The 23088-nt window shown below is 40.0% G+C and overlaps 1 long non-coding RNA gene across 1 annotated transcript in view; it reads left to right on the forward strand.

Annotated features, from left to right (window-relative positions):
- Nucleotides 1–22843, forward strand: part of LOC141370105 (uncharacterized) — a 96140-nt gene extending 73297 nt beyond the window's left edge. The window contains exons 4-7 of the long non-coding RNA XR_012373855.1: nt 10795–10856; nt 19867–19964; nt 20457–20562; nt 21379–22843. This is a non-coding gene — a long non-coding RNA (uncharacterized lncRNA). The remainder of the gene's footprint in view (nt 1–10794; nt 10857–19866; nt 19965–20456; nt 20563–21378) is intronic.
- Nucleotides 22844–23088: the final 245 nt, after the last annotated feature.

Raw genomic sequence — 23088 nt, forward strand, 5'->3', positions numbered from 1 at the left:
GTGGCACCCGACCCCGTGTGGAGTCTCCAAACCCAGCAGATCCCTGCGGTGCGCTCCTGCGCCGCTCCTCCCCGGGGAGGGAGGGGAGTCTCCCCAGCTCTGCCGCTTGTTGGGTCCCTGCTGGAGGAGCAGTGGCCCGACTGGGCCGCGGATCACAGTTTATGGCCACCCCGAGCTGAGAGCCCGCGCCTCGGCTCCGTCTCTGCAGCTGGCTTCCCCGCTCCGATCCCTGGGAGCTCTGCTGCACTCAGGCACCCCCGGTTTTTTGTGACCCGAGGGTCCTGAGACCACACTGTCCCGCGAGGGTTCCACCCCTCGCTTAGCCACTGGAGCGACGTCCCTCAGCGGAGCCGACTTTTAAAGGGTCCGATTTTGTGCTCCGCGGGTCTATCGCTTGCCAGAAGCGGCCATCGGAGGCCCCCTCCCCCGCCATCTATCCTCCCGAATATCGCCTCAGATTCACTTCTCTGCATGTCCTACCTTCCAGTAAGTGGTCCCGTCTCTTTTCAGAGAGTTGTTGCTACTCTCTTCTTCGATCTTGTTTTGAGTTCATAGGTGTTCAGAATGGTTTGATCCCTATTCAGCTGAATTCCTGAGACCAGATGAAATCCAGGTCTCCTACTCCTCTGCCATCTTGCTGTGCCCCCGGCAAATTTATTTTGAACCCACATCAGATGCTTTATCTGTAAGTCATCCATTCCTGCCTAAATGCTTTGGGCTACAGATCAGAGTGGGCCCTTTACCAAATCACAGCCACCACTTTGACTAAATCTTAATGGTCAGCTTACATTTAATGGCAAGTGGGACAACAATACCTTGAACTTTCCCAAACCATTCCATTGCACCTTAACTGGTAAAAAGTGAAATGAATTTGGGGTACCTGAGGTCAGCCTTTGGGTGACAGTAAGCAAATAACAGACTGTGGCCAGGATCATCTTATAGGGAAGACATTTTGGGCATCACTAATGCTGTAATACATTAATTTATTATGTTTAAATATATACTGTAAACACCTTTCCTTGATACAACATTGATGTATTCACTCCATGGGATACAAATAAGTAGAAAGCATATTTTCTACCATAACAGGCTCTATAGTCTTGAGACAACAGGACATATGACAAGAAAAAAGCTTTACAGGGAGCGCCTGGGTATTTCAGTCAGTTAAGCGTCTGCCTTCAGCTCAGGTCATGATCCCAGGGTCCTGGGATTGAGCCCCACGTCGGGCTCCCTGCTCAGCGGGGAGTTTGCTTCTCCCTCTCCCTTTGCCCCAAGCCCTGCTTGTGCTCTCTCTCAAATAAATAAAACAAAAAAATCTTTAAAAAAAGAAAATCTTACAGAATATCTTGGTGATCACCAATGATTTTAGATTTGGAAGGGGCTGCTTTAGGATCCTTTTAAAACCAAGGTCCTTTGCAGTGTCTTTCCTGCACAGTGCCACAGGGACATCCCCATAAATGACCCCCACTTAATTAACTCTCCCGCTGTTGGGATACCTCCTGTTCTCTTCTAAGTTTTTTTTTTTTTTAAGGTTTTATTTATTTATTTGAAAGAGAGAGAATGAGAGAGAGCAAGCACATGAGAAGGGGCAGGGTCAGAGGGAGAAGCAGACTCCCTGCCGAGCAGGGAGCCCCATGCGGGACTCGATCCAGGGACTCCAGGAGCCGAAGGCTGTCACTTAACCAACTGAGCCACCCAGGCACCACGCAGGCGCCCCCCTCCTGTTCTCTTCTAAAACGTGTATTGGTGCCCCCTGTTTGCAGAATGGTCACTCAAGAGGGCCCTCTGCAGGCCATCACAGCTCCCTGCAGGTGAGTTTATGCTCCCCAAGAGACCATGTTGTTTGTGTCCTCATACTGGTTAATGCCCATGGTGCTTGCTACTATAATTATATAACATCATGAAATGCTATGTAAATCAGTGATGTGTGAGTTTGATAAGAGAGCTGTTTCAATAAAAATAAAAATGGAAGACTTTGGTAAGACCCTTGAGCTTAAAAACATTCACTATCAAAAGAGGAATAATCTATCAAGTGGAAGCAATTAAAACAATTATACCTTAGGACTCCATAGATTTCTTTTCTATTGTCTTTATATGATTTTACATTAAAGAAATGAAATCTAGAAATCATAGGTAAAGTGTAATAGATCTGGCCTTTGGGGGAAAAGGAATTGTGTCAGAAATTTCATTCACAGGTATATTCAAGGTAGAGGCCAAGGCCATGTATGAAGGGAAGCATTTAGTTCTTCTTTGGGGGTTAGGATTGTTGTGTTTGAAGGACTTTGCCATTTGTCAAGAAACTACTGGTGCTGATCACTTTGGTTAAGAGGGATTTTGGTCACCGCTTGTAGCGTCCTCTGGGACGATCTGCATGTACATTTACACAGGTAATGTTCTGATGACTTCTCCAGAAAAGAAACCCAAGTTTGTTTGCCTCAGTGTTTCACAGACTTTTTGGAATTCTTCACTCTTCTGATTTTCATTTCTGGGGAATTATAAGTCCGACGTATAATTTCAATCCTCCACTCTTCTGTACTACTTCTGAGATCGCAGCAGTGTTAAGAATTTTGCTATGCCCTGTGGGGATGAGAAAAATGCATCAGACATAGTCTTAATTCTTGAGTTTACTGTCTAATGTGGAAAAAACATAAGTGTAATATACTGAAGCTGATACAAATGTGGTAAGATAGATACAAAAATATTTTGTATGTGAAGAAATTGGGGTGCAAGGAGGTTGAAATTTCTTACCTGGAGCTGGGCAGGGCAGCATGGATGAAAAGCCTGATACATCTAACTCCATATCTAATATTCTTTTCAGTTTATTTTTACGATTTTATTTATTTATTTATTTATTCATTTATTCATTTATTTATTTGAGGAGAGAGCATGAGCACGGGTGAAGAGGGGGAAGGAGAGGGAGAAAGAGAGAATCCCAAGCAGGTTCTGTGCTGAGTATGGAGCCCAACTTGGGGCTTGACTCCATGACCCCGAGATCGTGACCTGAACCAAAACAGGAGCTGCATTCTTAACTGACTGAGCCACCCAGATGTCCTTCTTTTTAGTTGAGTAGCATACTTAATGAAATATCATTAAGTCTGACAAACATACAGTAAGTTTCCATAGTTTTCAGCTAAATTAGTTATTTTTAACTCTATATTGAAGTATAAAAATAATTTTATCACTGACTCAGATTCCCAAATTTGTTTTCTAGAAAACAGAATAATAACAAATGCAAAGTGATGTATATCCCCCTTTTTCTTTAGAATGCTTCATTTTAAGTACTTAAATATTTTTAACATTGTTCGCCAATAAACCAGTCAAACTCATTCCCTTCCCCTTCAGCCATATTGGGATAGAAGTTTTTTTTGTTTTGTTTTGGTTTGGTTTTTTTTCCCTTGAGAGGTAAGCAGCTTGTTGGATTCTCATTGAAATATGTAGAAAGCCATGCATGACTGAGACAGCTAAAGGCCCATCTTCCATGTTATAATATCAGGAAGTAGCACAAAAGGGTTTTTATTGAAAAAACATATTTCTGGAAAACACTTCAATAGTTTGTTTCAATTTGCTCGATTAAAAGACCAAAGAAGAGCGTACAGATTTTTTTTTAAACTCCTTATCTATATACATTGAGAGAATATGCTTTTTGAAATGGTATCCTTAGACAATAAACATAATGGTTATTTGTTGAAATGGTTAACCTTGGACAATAAACTTCTATCATGTTTATAAGTTATAATGTTTTCTTTACCATGGTAAAATTTCCTTACTAGAGACAAAAGAAGAATGATTTAAGAAAATAAGAAAAAATCTAAAGTATCATTTGTAGCAGATACTAAGGCCATTATTTCTTTGTAAAACTCAATACAGATGTTTAAGAGGCAAACAGATAATAATGTACATTTCAAATCAATGTTTTCCTTTTATAAAACTGGAGGATACAAAGTCGCCTTAAAGTTTTGAAATGACACGCTTGAATGTTTCATCATTTCATAACTTTCCCTCTTGGCTTTTTTTTTTTTTCCTATTCATCTGACAATGCGTCTTTCTTCTGTAGATCTGTTTGGTTTTAAAATATAATCCCAGGGCCTTAAACACATCTCCTTATTTCCTAGAAGTGAAATCTGACAAATGCCTGAATAACTGAGCAGTTTTAGAATTCGTAGAATGGCAGGTCGAAAACATGGTTGGGAGTGTGTCAGCTTGTTCACACAGCAGCTGAGAGCTGAACGTTCATAACAGTCCATTTTGCCTGCAGCATGGGGTCTGTGGTTGGGGTGTGTCAAATACTGTTGTGTCAGATTGTAAAGGACTTACGTGACAGGTTCACGTATTTAGTTTGTATCCTTAAAGAATGGTAACGGTGAACTTTGAAGGAGTTGTGGAATGAGAGAAATTTTTAGGAAAAATATGAAAGCAAAAGATATTTTTTCCTAATATACCTGTTAGGAAAGCACAGTCTAACATATTAGCTATAGACTATGAAGTTTCGGTTGTAAATCTGAAATCTTAAACTACCCTTGCCTTAGTTATAACTACCATGTCTGCCAAGAATAAGAAAAAAGAGAACAAAACTGTGCATAGGGTTGGTTTTTCTTTTCTTTTCTTTTCTTTTCTTTTTTTGTAATTTAATTGTTCATTTTAAGGTGAAGCAGCTGCTGTAAGTGGTGCGTTTGTGGGATTATTTCCCTGAAACAGACTTCTATGCCCTTAGACAATCCCCTTCCTCACAAAGATTTCCATTGCTTTCTCTGCATGAGAACCCACGATCTATTGAGGAGATTGCGAAAAGATAGGATTCAAGTAAGCTCTTAAGTGGTTTTAAACATAGTGCAATGCACAAAAGGAAAGCCCAGGGAGAGACCAGGAGGCCCCTTGCAGGGCAAGCCTGGAGGGTCATGGAGGCTGGACTCAGGAAGTCATGAAAGGGAGACAGTGTGAAGTTCAAAGACATTTTGGTAGAATTGGCAGATTTGGATGATTGTAAGGGAGAGGCAGAAAAAAATTGAGTGCAGTTTGTATTTGGGCTACAGATGGGATGCTAAGAGATCACGGGTGCGCAGATCAAAGAGAAGGGAGGCCCATGGCTTGGAAGTAGACGGCTTGGGTTTCTGCTGCCATACTTAGGGGTCTGAAGCATTTCTGTCATTCAGAGGGAGCCTGAAAGTTTCAGAGGGAGAAACGATCACCATACTTATCAACGTTCTGGGTCTAGCAAGGGGTATAGTTCCTGCTTCCTGCTAAAGCCACCTTAATGTGAATCTCGGTGTATGTGCCAACAAATGAGTTGACACTCTTCCACTCTTGCTTGGCCAGGGGGGCACTTGTGACTTTTCTAATGTATTTGTGTATTTATAGGTATTTATGGTATTGGTAGCCTAGCATTATTATGTTAAGCTTTTACTATATGTATAGTATTCTATAAGAGATGTGGTTACCTGATAGATGTATTCAAATCTACATAATAATTAACTGCTACAGTGCATCTTTACCAAAGAAAGTAATCATGAATCCAATTCTGTCTGTTACAAAGGCATATACCTACTCCTCACTGTATGAAATGCTTGTCTGAAGGACATTGAAGACACACACGTATAGGTGGTTGGTCGTGAGTGATATAAAAAAAATGAAGTTAGTAAAAAAAATATATGTCTTCTACCAGAAACTTGACATTTGTTGAAAATTGGGCAATGTTATTATACATTATTATTGAAATGAAATGAAACATGTAAAATGAATGAGTTATATTTTGTAAGGTACAGCCACTTCGTGGGCGATATATTTGTAACAGGGTTTTGTTATCTGTTTCCTGATGTGAGGGAAATATAAATGGTGATGTAGTGTTCTGAGGTGATTTAGATTTTGGAAGGATAAATGAAATGGAATTTTTGATTGGGATGAATACATTAAATTGTTTGGTATTGCATTTGATTTTGCTTTATGTATAGACTTTATAATAGGGTTTCAAATACATAAAAGGGAATTCATTCCATAAGCTAGAGTTAGAAATTCATTTTAAATATTTAATGATTTAATTAAGTTTTATTAGTGTGATGCTCTTTGCTTTGCCGATTAAAAATTGACAAGGGCCTCATCTGTTTTTTTTCCCCCCCTTTTTGGATAAGATCTTGGTTAGATTTGTTTGTTCTGTATCTTTATAAACAGTGATAAATACTAATTTTTCAAAATAAATGCTCTTTTTAAACATCTGAAATTGCCAAGAGAAAAATAGTAAACAATTGGGAAGCATTAAAATCAACAGAATTTACTCATTGCCTTGCCCTTTGATTCAAAAACTGATATTTTATATTGTGTCTCTAGAGAAAGTTTGATTTGCTTTACTCCAGTTTTCTCTCTATACTTACTGTCTTTTCCAGAGTGCAGAAAGTGTTTCATGCCCTAGCTCTCAGGCCAGGTGCAAATGATGCTTGCCATTGCACTGGACTTTGGGCCATGGGCGGGAGTGAAGCATGTGGTGGTCAAGCAAACAGGGGAGAAGAGTGAATTACATGAATTACACCATGATCAACAACAGGTTCACTGTGAGGGGTTTGTAGGGAGTGGAGGTACCCCAAGTTTATACCTCAGGATCATACAGGTACTCCAAATGGTTATGACTTTGGCCATATGCATTTCTATGAACCCTCATATTCATATTTCCCTTATGTTAATTGACATAAGAATCCGTGTCATTGTAGCTCTGGATAACTTGGTGGCTTGAGAAATTTTATTGACAAAATGAGGGACAAGGAAGAGAGTATAGGTTGCAATATTTATCCAACAGGCAGCAGTTGACCCTTTGTAACTGAGACTATGATTCTCTAGGCTTTTCTGAAAAACCCCCCGCCCTCTGCCCCAGGTGTTAATCAACAGTAAACATTCAAATGTGCTTCTGAAGGAGAAATAAAATATGTTTTGGAGATAATAGATGTAGATAGTTGTTAATTATCCTCTTTCTCTTTAGAAAAACAAATATAATTAACCAAAATTTACCTTTACTTTTGTCAACTTTTCAAGATTCCGGAACACAGACTATTAGTAGATAGGAAGGTATGTGAAAGCTGTATCATATCCTGTTGAAAGTTGGAATGGTATTACTAAAGATGAGGACAGAGCTTCCCATTACAGTAGTCATTAGTCACGCGTGGTTATTAACATTTAAGCTTAAATAAAGTTAAATAAATAACAGTTTATTCCTTTAATGTCCACAGGTGTTTTGTGGATGCCATATTGGACAGCGCAGAAATATGTCCATCATTGTAGAACATTTTATTATATAGCACTGGGTTAGAAAGTGTGTGGTTATGGCACCTAAGAAACAATATCCTTAAATAGATATTATTAGACATAGTAATAAACAAACCCCACCATTTCAGTTATGATGAGTGGTTTTTGTTTTTTTTTTTGGCTTTTTAATTTTTAATTCCAGTTAGTTAACATACAATGTTATCTTAGTTTCAGGGTTAGATGATAGTGATTCAGCATTTCTATGCATCACCCGGTGCGCCTCCCAAGTACCCTCCTTCATCCCCATCACCTATTTCATCCCCCCGCCCTTCTCCCCTCTGGTAACCATCAGTTTGTTCTCTGTAGTCAAGAGTCAGTTTCTTGATTAGTCTCCCTCTCTCTTTTTTGCTTTGCACATTTTTTGTTTGTTTGTTTGTTTCTTAAATGCCACATATGAGTGAAATCATGTGGTATTTGTCTTTCTTGGACTGGCTTTGGTTAGCATTATACCCTCTGGCTCCATCCATGTCATTGCAAATGGCAAGATTTCATTCTTTGGGGGGGGGCTGAATTATATTCCACTGTATATGTATACCACTTCTTCTTTATCCATTCATCAATCAACGGACCCTTGGGCTGCTTCCCTATCTTGGCTCTTGTAAATAATGCATGCATCCCTTTGAATTAGTTGTTTTGTATTCTTTGAGTAAATACCCAGTAGTGCAATTGCTGGTCATAGGATAGCTCTATTTTTAACTTTCTGAGGAACCTCCATACTCTTTTGCACAGTGGCTGTACCTGTTTGCATTCCTATCAACGGTGCATGAGGATTCCTTTTTCTCCACATCCTCACCAACACTTGTTTCTTGTGTTGTGGATTTTAGCCATTCTGACAGGTATGAGGTGTTTTGATTTGCATTTCCCTGATGATTAGTGACATCTTTTAATGTTTCTGTTGGCCATCTGTATGCCTTCTTTGGAGAAATGTCTGTTCATGTCTTCTGCCCATTTTTAAATTGAATTATTTGTCTTTTGGGGAGTGTTGATTTGTATAAGTTCTTTATATATTTTTGATACTAACCCTTTATCTGATAGGTCATTTGCAAATATCTTCTCCCATTTTGTAGGTTGCTTTCTAGTTTTGTTGATTGTTTTCTCCACTGTGCAGAAGCTTTTTATTTTGATGTAGTCCCAGTAGTTTATTTTTGCTTTTGTTTCCCTTGCCTCAGGAGACACATCTCTAGAAAAAAGTTTTTACAGCCAATGTCAGAGAGATTACTGCCTGCGTTCTCTTCTAGGATTTTTACGGGTTTGGGTTTCACATTTAGGTCTTCAATCCATTTTGAATTTATTTTTGTGTATGGTGTAAGAAAGTGATAAATATTTCTTGTTCATTTATATGCTAATATGGGTGTTCCCAGTTGTCCGGCAGCTTTTCTCTTTGTGATGAAGATCTAGGCTTTTCCATCTTGTGATTCTGCTATGCTCCGAATCCTTGAAGTCTTGCTTCCAGCTGCCTAAAGGGTTAAGTTGCACTGGCCTCTTCACCACCTTGACCTAAAAGTGATAAAATCAATTTTCTCTCATAAATCAACTGGTGAGAACTAGTCCTATGGCCCACCTAGATGCTTTCCAATAGCAACTCTTATCTTATGGAACAAAAAGCCATTGAGAAACTGCCAGTTTCTCAGCAGTTGAGAAAACAAGTATGAATTCTATATGGAAAAGTCACTAATGAGGCACCTGGGTGGCTCAGTTGGTGAAGCATCTGCCTTCTGCTCAGTTCATGATCCTGGGGTCCTGGGATAGAGCCCCATGTTGGGCTCCCTGCTCAGTGGGAGCCTACTTGTCCCTCTCCCTCTGCCCCTCCCCAACTTGTACGTGAGCACACGTGTGCTCTCTCTCTCCCTTTCAAATAAATAAAATCTTTTTTAAGAAAGTAACTAGTGGTTGGGGCGCCTGGGTGGCTCAGTTGGTTGGGCGACTGCCTTCGGCTCAGGTCATGATCCTGGAGTCCTGGGATCGAGTCCCGCATCGGGCTCCCTGCTCAGCGGGGAGTCTGCTTCTCCCTCTGACCCTCTTCCCTCTCGTGCTCTCTGTCTCTCATTCTCTCTCTGTCAAATAAAATCTTTAAAAAAAAAAAAAAGAAAGTAACTAGTGGTTAAAGGATAGTTTTGTTCATTGTTAAACTAATTGCATTCCTTCATCTTTAACATACATATATTATTGTTTTCTACCTTTTTTTAGGAATTGGTTTTCACATTATAATTAGATTATAATTTTACATTATAATTTGATAATCTCTGAAAGCCAAGTAATATCTTTATTTTCATGTTCTTATGCATTTAAACACTTTGTGCCTTACAGATTAAGAACAGTCAACAAGACAAACCTCATTTTTACTTACTTTATATAAAATATTATAGATTCAATGGAAATTTATATAAAAATGGTTATATATTTTTATGTAGGCTTTTAATTTTATAGGTGAAATAGGGATACTCTGTTCCTAGAAGTTTTCTCTTGTGGATCTGAGTATGATTTACCTTAGAACACTAGAATGTATATAAAATTAGGATTACGTTTATCACGTGTAGTGAAGTAACACTTTCAAAGGAGTCTCCCTCATTATACACAAAGAGTTGCTGGAAGAACTCTCATGGAATTGTCCCTTGTAAATCTATTTCCAAGTTAAAAGATAAGTCCATACTCAAAATCTCTATGTTTTGGTTTGTTTTTTGTGGATTTTGGTTTTTTTTCTTTAGATTTTATTTTCCAGCAATCTCTATACCCAACATGGGGCTTAAACACACAACCCCAAGATAGAGTCACATGCTCCATCAGCTGAGCCAGCCAAGTGCTCCCAAATCTTTATGTTTTATACATGTTAATATAATAATTGGATATCCAGTGCATATATATATATACACACACATATATATATATGCAAGCACAATTCTCTTTATTGACCTTGGTTGGCACTTAAACACCTCAACAAAAGATAGTTCAAGGAGTTACCCTATGTCCGAATTCCTTTTGACCATTTTCTTCTCTCCAGCTAGCTCTATCTGTAGTCTTTACTTCTACCTCTCATCTATCTAATCTATCTATCTGTCAACTCTACTCACAATCCTCCGCACAGTAGTGTGGGATTACAAAAATGACCTTGCAAACTGAAAATGCACAAAGCAATTTTAATAAGCAATAGGAAAAATTATGTTTTATCAGTGACCTTTACTAATTTCTTGCTAAAACATTAAAAACTCCCTTTCAGTCATAAATGTATAGGGGAAATGAAAAAAGCAGAAAAACGCTAGTAGTTTATAATTTGAAACAGAAATTTGGAGAATTAAAGTGCCTTGTGCCTTTATAAAAACTTGTCAAGAGTAGTTTGAACCATGCTTGCCTTCTTCTCATCATGTAACTTACGGAATGAATATCTTCTTGGCCATGGCAAATTGCCATACTTCTTTCTAAGTTTGGATCACCTTCTGACATTTCATCCTTTGTACTTTCGATGTCATGAAATATCCCTCAGCGTTCTTTTAATGTGAAATTTATGTTTTACAGATGTCATTTCCTCTAGGACAACTCGATCCTTTTCATCACAACTAGTTTCCTTGTGTTTGTTGGTAAGTCCTCTTTCACTATGTTTTTATTGGTCATATGTCCAGAGTCTCTCACATGGTAGCAGGGTCAACGTTCCCATGGTCAGCCGTGCATGAAAGATTCCAATTTAACTTCCAGTGTTTGTGCTTTTCATTTCTTTGCTCTACTTTCATCTTTGTTGGCCATTTCCCTCTTGAATGTCCTTTTTTTTTTTTTTTTTTTTTGGTAGAATGTTAAGTGGGATTTTCATTGGGAGACAAGGGAGCAATGGAACGACATGCTTTTCTGTCTGTATGTGCACAGAATAACAGATGTATAGTGATCAATCACCAACAGACTTTGACACAAGTGCCATGGTTGGTCACAGGATAGGGTGCACATCTATTTTTTACACAGAGATTTGCGGACTGAAGAGCTATCAGCAAAGTTTATACTTCAAGTGATTACTAACATTTGATATATTGCAGTAACTGAAATTTGAACCCTGTTGTTGGAGACTGGTAGTATTTCACTAAACCATGATAGCTGAAATTTGTGTATATTGGAATCATGCAGACAGGGATTGTTTCTGTGTGTGATTTCCTTTTATGGCATGCTCTCCCTGGTCCTTAGATTATTTCTCCTTCTCTGCTATTATGACTTCAGCTACATCCCATATAAAACGAACCCCATGAAGCCCTTTATTTATTCTGCTACAATGTGTCTATGACAAGCTGGGATAGGTTTGAGGAAAAGAAGCATCATTATTGAGAGAAATCCACAAAACATTTGCCTTTGGAAAGTGGATAATGGCTTGAATTAGAGAAGGCTAAAAAACACTGCACCCACAGGGAGGGCCACACCCAAGTGAATCTATGCAGTCTGTACACATGGATGTGATTGCAGTCCAATTTAAGAGTAAAATGTTCATTACTCGAGATAGACAATATAACTTGAAACTAGTTAATTATGGGATTTGAAAAAGAGCAATGCTGATATTTACAAATAAATTAGGTGTGACTCTGGTGTGTATACAGAGTAAATTAAAATAATTTTAAACTATAATGGATAAGATTTCTTGGGTTATTGATAGTAGAATCTGGTTTCATGGTTTTTAAACTTTAAAATGCATTTAAATCACTGGCAATTTTTGTTAAAAGACAGATTCCAGGGTGGGGTCTGAGATTTTGTAGTTTTAACTACCTCTCAGGAAATGCTAACAGAGCTGACCAAACATTGAGTATGAAGAGTCTAGAACAACAGAGATTCTGCTGTATATTTAGGAAGCCTAAAATTTAGGAAGCCAATGACTTTATCAAGTAAAACGATACCATATTTAAAATTACTTTATTTGACTATTTTCTGCTTCCATGACAGTGAAAATATGCACCGTTAAGAACAACTTTGGACCTTCCTTATCTTTCAAATTTCTGCCTTGTGTTTGCCTTTCCTTTCAGTGCCTTCTGAAAGATTCCTTTCTTTTAATCCTTCATCATCACGTTCCATTCATTCACCAGCTCGCCAAATATGGCTTTAGTCTGGAGGTGAACTTTTGAGAGAGACCTTCGAAGTGCACATCAGGACCTCCTCGTGGTCAACTGTGTGATGTGTGTATAAGGTCTGGTAATGTTGAGCTGCCTTCATGCAGTTCTCCCCTCTTTTGGTTTCTGGAACATTCCTGCCCTTGTTTCTTCTCCAACTTTTCTGATGCCACCTTCTTCATGTCCTGCACCAGCTCCTCTGTTTGTCCAGCCCCTTCAGTGTTATTCTGCCCTTCTAACTGAGCAGCTGCTCCTCACCAGCATTTCCCCTTTGGCTCCAGTTGCCCATCTACCTGCATATTTCAATGACTCCCAAATTTTAATCTTTCTGCCTCCAAGACTGTCATAGGTTCAATCCCCTAGTGACCTTGGACAAGTTTCTCGACTATCTTGATCCTTGTGAGATTCCTCTGATAATGTTTCCCATTTCTGTGCATGGCAGAGGAGAAGGTTACAGTAACTATATCAACTTGCATTTATTTCTCTAGGATGGGACATTCTAGTTTGACCCGAATGCACTTAGTAACAGCTGATTTGATGGATGCATCCAACATATGAATATGATACATTTCCTTGGTTATATTTTTGATTGTGGGCTTCTCTCTCCATTTGAAGCCATGCTAAGTATAGCGACAATTTTTTTTTTTTTTTTTTGAGAGAGGGTGGGAAGGAAGGGGCAGAGGGAGAGGGAGAGAGAGAGAGAATCTGAAGCAGGCTCCATGCCCAGGGCGGAGTCGACGTGGGGCTCAATCTCATGACCCTGAGATCATGACCTGAGCTGAAGTCGAGAGTCAGACTCTTAACTGACTGAGCACCGAGGTGCTCCTAAGCAACGGTGTTTATTGAGGACTATGTTATATACCAAACATTTGTTTCTATAGATGGAATTTTTGGAATTACCCACATTTGGAAAATAACTGTTTTTCAATTTACCATTCTATTCCTTTACATTAATAAAAATGTAATATGATACTAAGACATAGCCTGAAGAATTTTAGCATGAGAAGAGCTTGATAACCAGGGTATAAATAGAAGATGTGTTTAGTGCATTTAATTCAACACATATTTATTAGATATTTATGAAACATCACCATTTGAATGTAAGTCTTGCTGGCCTCAAATTTTTCATGAGGAGGCAAATATGTGAATAAATAATTGTAGTCAGATGTGTTAATTTCTATGTTAAATATTAGTAAAACGGGCTATAGTGACCCAAAGGAGAAGACAGCCAATTGGTCCAGAGAAATTATAAGAATTATCAAAAAGGAAGTAGAATTGGATCTTTTGGAGACCTTTCCAGGAGTGACAAGGGGAGAGAAATCCAGATTTTGGAGAAGAGCATATGCAAAGACGTTAATCCCAAAAGGGCATTGCAGGTTTGGGAAAAGTGATAAATTCCATAGGCTCACTCCATGTTCTTGGGGGGAGGGGGCAGGTGAAAGCAATAGTGGAGGCCTAGCCTGTGGCCCACACCTTCTCTCTTCCTATCTTTAAGTTTATTCCCCCTACAGGTGGCCTTCTGGGAAGATGTGTGAATCCTTGAGCCTAGGGTTGAACACTCTGCTGCCCATCTGCCCTAAAGACAAACCTCCTTACCCTGGCCTTGGAAGAGGGTATAGGACCCTCAATGCAGGAAATTCCAGGGTTCCAGGTCTTGAAGGATGAAGGCATAAGGCCCTGGGGAAGAACATTTCTTTCGTCCTGGGGAAGAGAGCCAGTGCAGGGCTTTCTACAGCTATGTCTGGGGCAGAGACCCCCATTGCCATGTCTGAGGATGGAGCCCAAGGTCCTTATGGCTCATAAATAGGTTGCTTGGAGGTGGTTGGATATGGAAGATGAAGCCGAGCTTAGGGATTAGAAGGAGACTGTGATTTAAAAATATAATGGTCACTGTCTCTTACTATAACTAGTGTAATCTAATTTTACTGTGTAGGATCAAAGAGTTAAACCAGAAGAATTATACTTCTCAGTTTATTATGTGGTTGTGAATGAATTATTGATTAGCTGTGTTACTCATTTTCAAAGAATTCGAATGCCAGGAACTATACTTAAGCCGAAAGTTGTATTAGAATTAAATCTTTTTTTTTCTCTCCAAATTTGATTGTTGCTAGCACTTCTAATCTTGTGGTGATTCAAAAATATAAGCATAACCTATTAAATACTGGTAATATCAACGAACTAAAGTATGGTGTTATGTGGGGCCTTGTAACTGCGCTGTGCTGGGCTTACCTTTATTATAACTCCTATGTACTGACTCAGTCCATATATGTGACGTAAGAGTGTTTATGTTTCCTAAATATTAAACTTCGTACCCACAAGTGAGGCTCAACGAATTCCTAGCTAAAACTTTCCATCAAGGTAGAAAGTTGTAGGTGAAGAGCTATCTAGCCATAGGATAATCATATTTCAAGAGTGTTTTCTTTTAAATAGGCCAGTCAGAGAAAGAAAAATACCATATGGTTGCATTCACGTGTGGAATTTAAGAAACAAACCAGTAAAGGGGCGGGGGGAGAGAGAGAGACAAACCAAGAAAGAGACTCTGACAGTCACCAGAAGGGAGGTGGGTGGGGGGACGGGTGAAATAGGTGATGGGGATTAAGGAGGGCACCTGTTGTGATGAGCACCGCATTAATACCTGAAACTAACATAACACTGTACATATATCAATGTACTCTTCATCATAGAACATGACTCAAATTTACGATAAACCAATGTGTTTGCTAAGAAATCCTGTGTCAGCGAATGACACCATCGGGAAATAAAATAGAAAAAAAAAAGATGAAGAGAAATGGGTCAAGCAGGGACCAAGGAAAAAAGAAGAGAGAACAAAAAGGGATAAGAAGTTGTCTGCACTGGATAGTGTTGGGTGCTAAGGTGAGAAGGGGTCCAGTTGTCCCTTAATGAACAGTCATATTATTATTATTATTATTATTAAAAATTTTATTTATTTATTAAAGAGAGAGAGGGAGAGCATGAGCCAGGGGAAGGGGCAGAGGTAGAAGGAGAAGCAGACTCCCCACTGAGCAGGGAGCCTGATGTGGGGCTCAATCCCAGGACCCTGAGATCATAACCTGAGCCAAAGACAGATGCTTAACCTACTGAGCCACCCAGGTGCCCCACACAAAGCTTTTTCTATAAAGCTTCAACTTCCTGGAGACAGTGGGCATTAATAACTTAAAATTTCATGACATATATAAAGATCATGCCAAACCTCTTATTTCTCCCTTGAACTTGAGGACCAAATTATGAAATTGGAGTTCTAAACTGTACTTGGGACTAATCAACATTGCTGTTCAGCTCCTTTCTCATTAATTTAAGGTGACGATGCTAATGGAATGCTACTATGATGCTTCATTCAGGAAGCTCTCATTTCACATTCTTTAAACATAGGAGGGGGTAGGGAGGAGAAAACACCCCGCCTTTCTATGGCAGTTGTAACTCAAAATACTGTTTGTTCTAAGGATAATTCATTTATTTTGCTAGAGGGAATTAAATGTAGAAGAGATTCATTGGGTGTGGCAGATAAAAGTCTCTTTTCTCAGCAAAAGGCATTTTAATCTTAGGGCATATTCTAGAATAATGAAAGCTCTTATGCAGGTAGCTGTAGCGCCGTATTAAAAAAAAAAAAACCAAAATGAAGTAAAACAGTCCAGTTGAGCAGTAGAGATTCATAATCGTTAGAGTTAGGTAGATGAAACATCCAGTTGCCTTATAAAAACCAACTTTGTTAAATTGACCAGATATTTTGGCATTGTGTAGACAAAGTCTTAGTTTTGTAAACATTAAATTAGATGACAGATTTTTTTCTGCTGAAGATAACTCTGGTGACTGAATTCCACGTTTTAAAAATTACATTAAAAAAAGTAATGATTTTGGGGGAGCCTCACTGACTCAGTAGAGCGTGCGACTCTTGATCTTGGCATTGTGAGTTTGAGCCCCACATTGGTTATAGAGATTACTTAAAAATAAAATCTTAAAAAGAAGTTGAACTGATTTGGTTTTAAAATACAAAAAAAGTTTAAGTTATTCTTTATTGGGATGAATTTATTTAAAAGTGGTTGGGACATACGTAAAAACTTAAGAAACATGCTTAGTGGGGTGAGAGGGACTACCTAGAACAATACAGATTTCTCTGTCAAAATAATATTTTGAATTATAGGGTTCTCTTCATTTTTCAAACGTTTCCATATATATTTTCTCATTTAATTCTCCAAACAGTTATTTATTTATTTATTTTTTCCAAACAGTCTTTCAAAGTCATGCAAATTATTACATTTTCCAGTTAGGGGTGAAGAAAATGAGTCCCAGGCAGGTGAATTGACTAGCTTAGAGTGACGGATTGTTATAGTAACGCTCCTGACATTGTTCACACGTCCCTGTATCTCTGTTCCCTTATGTCGTCTACACCCGCTCTAACCACACTGACTCATATTGTTTTTGGCCAGTGGAACAGTAGCAAACGGGGTATGCACAGAGGCTTGAGGGGTGCTTGTGCAATGCTCTTTCCCTTTCTTCCTGCTGGGAATCTTTGTGACACCAGGTGCAGCCTGGATGGGCCTCCTCGAGGCGAGGCTGAGGCCTCAGACGTGTGGATGAGGTCAGCCCAGCTCCACCAGCTCCGGCAAGACAGCCAAGGGGGTAGAACCAGCCAGACAACCCTCAGAATCGTGAATTAATAATCAATTGTTGTCTTAAGCCACCACCTTTGGGGATGGTTTTTAAAGCATCAAACACTAACTCACAAACCTCCAGTCAAAAGGAAGGAGAGGGGCAAGACCAAAGCCCCAAACTTGGGGATCCAATTTCAGCACTCCACCGGGGAATGGAAAAGTGGGTCTTTTACCCAGAAGTTGAAAGAAATTGATCTAAAGGATTTTAAAGATTGGAAAGGGAGAAATTGCATCCTTTACAGTGACTCTCAGAGGCTTTAGTTTTTGCTTATTTTTACAAAATTCTTTTATCTTTGTAACTAAAGAGCTGTTATCTACAGACTCTTTGTGTGTGTGTGTGTGTGTGTGTGTGTGTGTGTTTCCTATTTGCATCATAGTATGTGGCTTTTATTAAGGGTTAAGTTTTCTAGGGAAAATGTAAGATAAAACTGTTCAGGTTTATTCATTTATTGTCTTGACATATTTATAATTCAGGGCATATGTATTTTACCTTCTACAGGCCTGTGGCGTTGAATAAAATAACCAAGGGAGCATAGGGTAACATTTTTTATTCTCAAACTTCCCTCTGTAGGGGTTGTGCATACTCAAGTCAGTAGTTCACAACTGCTTAAAAATAAAACAAGCTATTTTTGTTGTTTTACATGACACCAAAAAATCACACAGAGTATCCCAGTGAAAACAAACATTTATGTTTTCAGTATTTGTTGTCTCAGGAGTTGCTTTGGTGAATTTCCTTCAACTCTTCATCAGTTTCTTCTGATTTTGTACTGAGATTGATCTTTTTCAGGCCCAAAATGATTTTTTTTTTTAAAGTAAGATTTAATTTGAACGGGGCTGGGGCAAGTGGGTACAGCAATGGTTTTTCAAGGGCGGCTGGCCGCAACTTTGAAGCCCAGCGCTATAGCCATGTCTTCGTAAGGCCCCACTGGAAAAAAAAATCCCACAGAAAAGTAAACATTTTGACAAGGATCTAGACATCAATTGGAGCTTATCCAGTATTAAACAGAAACACATGCTTTGTTCAAGGCATTTGCAGAAACAAAACCATCCTGACTTCTTTATTTTTTTTAAAGCGCCGTCTTCTATTTATGCTATGTCATTACTGAAGGAGGCCATGAATTGGAAACAAAGACAAATTCTCCCAAGTAGAGTCTGAAACATACCTACCCTCCCTTCCCAGTGCCTTGACCTGTGACCTCGAGGTCTGTGCTCCCACCGTCCTCCACCGCGCCCTTCCATTGTTACTAGAAATGTGCTTTGCCCAGGTATTAAATAGAGGTGCCAGTAACAAGAAAGCCAAACATACACCCCTCCCTTTGAGGAAAGCGTTGAGAGTCAACTCTCTTTTTGGTTTTCTTTCCCACTTTATTTGAGCGGTAGCTGCTGATGCTGGGGTTCCCTGTCATATTGGACCATACAAGTCCCAAATTGGAAGGACTATGATCTATGAAGTGGTAGGGACAATAGGGGCACAAAACCGAATAGTCAAAGAGCTTTGTCAGTCCTGTGGGCTAAGGCAGCCTGAAACCAAAGCCAATGCCCCCCAAACCTAGAATATTTTTCTTTGTTTTTATAGGACTGGGTACTTAACTAAACTTTTCACTTTTCAACTCAATATACTGGTGTGGATTGGATGCCTTTCTAATTCTATTAAAAACAGAAAGCTGGAGTATTTGTAGAGTGTAGGTTCAATGAGTCACTGACAGTATTTTTGGCCAAAGTTCTTTAAAGATCATTTAGTTTCTAATCATTATAAAATAATCCTCAGAGTGAAGCAGTTTTACATATTAAATTTCACAATTACCTGTTTGTAAAATTTACAGGCAGTAAAATGGGAGAACATCTGTATTTCATATTTCTTTAAAATCAGCGTTGTAACTGATGTTTCCAAGACCACCCACCGGAGGGACGTGGAGGTACAAAACGGTCCCCAAAATGGCTCCAGACCCACATAGTCCTTCCAATGCTCATGCTCACCATTTTGCTCTCCGGAAGGAGCTCGAGCTCCTTTCCTCCTTCTTTGGGAATTTTCCACTCAGACAGAAACAGGTCTAAGAGGGGGCCAACCCATGTTTTTCCACCAAGAGCACCTTTTGCTGCTTAGAACTGGCCTGCATTCCTCCTCCACAGCTGTGCCATCTGAGTTGCTGTCATGGGCACCATCTTTCGGGAACCACTGGCCACCCTGGAGATCTCACTCTGTCATGGAAGGATGGCCGTGGTTAGAAATACTCCTCCATCATGCTACCTAATGATGGACTGCACCGTTTGCCCTGTCCTGGGTTGGGGCGGGACCTCTTTCTCACACCATTGGGACCACATCCCTTCAATCACCATTCCTCAGAAAAATGAAGACTCCCCTCTCCCCGTGTCTGGTCAGGCTCTCTCCAGCTGGATTTCACATGAAATTCCTTGTACGTTCAGTCTGTATGGACTCCCAATTCATTTATGAAATATCGACACTATTGGTGACACAGTAAGTTAATGGAAGCTTTACCCCCCAATTTAAAATTAATGAAATGGGATCATCCAGATGAATTGGTACCAAACCAAGGCATCCTGGGGTATGTGACAATTCGAACGGGGCATGCTCATGTGGAGTGTTTTAAGGGAAACCATTTTCAGACTCCCAAAATCCCTGTGTTCTCTTTTCTAAAAAGAGAAGGCATGAGGGAACTGAGGGTTGCCTCAAATTTGAAATAAGCACTTTTCTCTCTGACAAGGCATGTATATTGGAAGACTCAAACACCGGGCTTCCCACCTCCCCTTTTCAGAATTGCCCTTATCCTGTTTTATGAAGAAAGGCCTGCCTTTCATTCACCCAGAATCTTATCATTGTGCAGTGCCCCAGGGTCTACAGATCTCTGGGATCCAGACAAAAAGACACTCAAAACGCTGTTGTCAACGAAGCCTCCTTTGATTAAGGCACCATGAGCATGTGGTAAGTCTTCATGTCCTTCTGTCTTGTATTTATTTCTGTTAAATGTATAGCAAGAGGAGTCGCTTCTTGTGGCAGTCTGAATTCATATATGTTGTGGAATAGAATGGCAGTTCTGGACAGTTTTCATTCAGTGACCTCACCTTCCTTGGCTGTGCATGTGCCTGTGGAGATCTACTTCCCATGGAAAAGTTGGTATATTTGCAGTATGGTGAAGATTAGCGTGAACTCTTATAGTCTCTTCATTATACCTCTGGACTCACAGGCCTCCTGTTTATTACATCATCGTCACTCACCAGCTCTGCAATTTGAGGCAACCCTCAGTTCCTTCATCTCCAAAGTGCCATTAAAATAGTGCCCCACCGCAGAGATCTGCAGTGGGGATTAGTGGAGACAGTGTTGGGAAAGCATTTCAGAGAAGACCAGGACAAAGTTAATGCTGAAGAAACGTTTGTTTCATGGATAAGCACACTTACAGATTTTCTTTTTGTGAAGTTACAACAGGGGAGCTTCCTCGGGCAAAACCAGCTATCCAGCCAAGGAGTAAAGAACTCAGCCTTCCCCAGAGAGAAGTTTGGCCTCTGACCTTGTTTCCTGAGAGGTAATCTCTAAGCCCTTAGAATGTGTTGTCTTAGAAAAGTTGTCTAAAAGTTGACATTGAGAAAAGCACTTCTGTTTACCTGGAGGCCTTTGGCCAGCCAGATGGTAACAATGCAGTTTGGAGTGAAAGCTTTGGGCCACACCAACAATGTGATTTACAGTGGGATTTGCATCATGCATGAGCCGGAGGGGCTGGAGACTGAAATCAACTGTCTGGGCAGTCAGTCATGCCAGGTGATGGAGCCCCAGTGAAATCTCTGGACACTGAGGCTGGAGTGAGCTCTGCTGCTTGGAAACACTCTATGCATATTGTCACACGTCAGTGCTGGGAAAGTAAAGTGGATCCTGACTCCCTGGGGAGAGGACAGCCAGAAGCTCCACATTTCATACTTTCCTCGACTCTGCTCTCTATCCCCTTTCCCTTGGCTGATCTTAATCTCTATCTCTCAACTGTGATAATCCTAACAATCAGTATAACAGTTTTCAGTGTTAGACTGAGGCCAAAGTGTAACTGAAGGCCTTCTGGGTAATGATGGAACCCAGCAGTGGTCAGAAGTGGGCGTGGTCTTGTTCATTTCATCATGTATATAAATATCGAATCTCTGTGTTGTACACCTGAATCTAATACAGTATTGTATATCCACTCTTCAATAAAATAAAAAGTGGGTGGAGTCTTGTGGACTCCTCTCTCTAAATTTTGCACCTGTGGAAGGACATTTTCTTTGTACCCATAGGCTTGATGTTTTTGTGTCAGTTAACTTGGATTCTGTGATAATTTGTTTTGGACCTCAGTAATTAATTCTTATTTTCCAAATAGGGACACATAGGGAGAAGAATTACTTAGTCTGACTGATCACCAAGAAAGAACCTGCAAATCCTCCTGCCTTGTTGTGAAGTCCATCAGTCTCAACCTCAGCCTGTGGCTGTTGGTCATTATGCCGCTGTCTTGCACCTTGGCTCGCAATCAGCACCATAGGGTGCTCAGTATGGATGAGGAACTGGGTTACTTAGGACAAGTCAGTCTCTTATGACTTCTGTTTCTTTGGAGGACCCTGACTAATACAGGAGTGTAGACTCCTAAGCATCATCTCAAGGTTATTGTTGACAGTGAGCTGGATCTAGCCTACTGAACTAGTAGAGTGAAAGAAAAAAGAAAAACAGAATGTCTGGGGTAGAAACAACATATAGAAAGAATGCTTTTCTATTTCCCTTAACATCCTTTGTCTATTCCAGTCATTCTGCTTGTGTGAAGATGATTTATCAGGAATATATTATTCCCAATATGCTCCCAGTAGATTGTTTTTTTCATGTTCTGGAAAGGACGTATTCTCTCTCTCTCTTTTTTAAAGATTTTATTTATTTGAGAGAGAGTGTGTGTGCAAGCTGAGGGTAGGGGCAGAGGGAGAGGGACAAGCAAACTCCATGCTGAGCATGGAGCCTGACACGGGGCTTGATTCCACGAGCCCGACCGAGATCATGCCCTGAGCCAAAATCAAAGTCAGATGCCCAACCAACTGAGCCACCCAGGTGCCCCTGGGAAAGATATATTCTCATAACAGCAGCCAATGAGAATGACAACTCAGAAAATCTAGTGCAAACTTGTGGCCACAGTTTAAGGACAGCACTAGCAAACTGCTATGAATTACTCATCATCTTCCATGTGATAAATACAATTCATGCATTATCTCACTTGGTCCCCAATCCCAACAATGTACAGTAGCTATGATGTCTCTCATTGTAAAGATGAGGAAGCTGAAGTTCAGAAGACTTCAGAAAGGGTGGCACTTAGGTAGATAGTATGAGTGGACGTAGGACTGACAGCCATGCTATCAGATTCTAAAGTCCATGCTAATGTCCACAATGGCCAAATTGTGGAAGGAGCCGAGATGTCCTTCAACAGATGAACGGATAAAGAAGATGTGGTTCGTATATACGATGGAATATTCCTCAGCCATCAGAAAGGATGAATACTCACCATTTGCATTGACGTGGATGGAACTAGAGGGGATTATGCTAAGTGAAATTAGTCAAGCAGAGAAAGTTTCACTTATTCTTGAACATAAGGAATAGCGTGGAGGACCACAGGGGAAGGGAGGGAAAACTGAATGGGAAGAAATCAGAGAGGGAGACAAACCATGAGAGACTCTGGACTCCGGGAAACAAACTGAGGGTTACAGAAGGGAGGGGGTGGGGGGATGGGATGATGGGTATTAAGGAGGGCACATGTGGTGATGAGCACTGGGTGTTATGTGCAACTAATGGATCGTTGAACACTACCTCAAAACTCAGGAGGTACTATATGTTGGCTAACTGAACATAATAAAAAATAAATAAAGTCCATGTTAGGCCCTGCCTACTGTGTCCTGCTGCGTGCTGTGTTACAGATTCTTTCTAGTCAAGACTCACCGGAGGGAAGAATGTATTGGCCCAGCCCTATGGGATGCACAGACAGTAAAACTAGGGCCCACTACATGGAAGGAACTTTGTCTTGACAAGTGAACGGAGATTGCTAGGCTAGAGAAAAACT

This window comes from Callorhinus ursinus, unplaced genomic scaffold, assembly GCF_003265705.2.
Source record: "Callorhinus ursinus isolate GAN/ISIS: 27379988/994484 unplaced genomic scaffold, GSC_fseal_2.0 scaffold26, whole genome shotgun sequence".
NCBI lineage: Eukaryota > Metazoa > Chordata > Mammalia > Carnivora > Otariidae > Callorhinus > Callorhinus ursinus.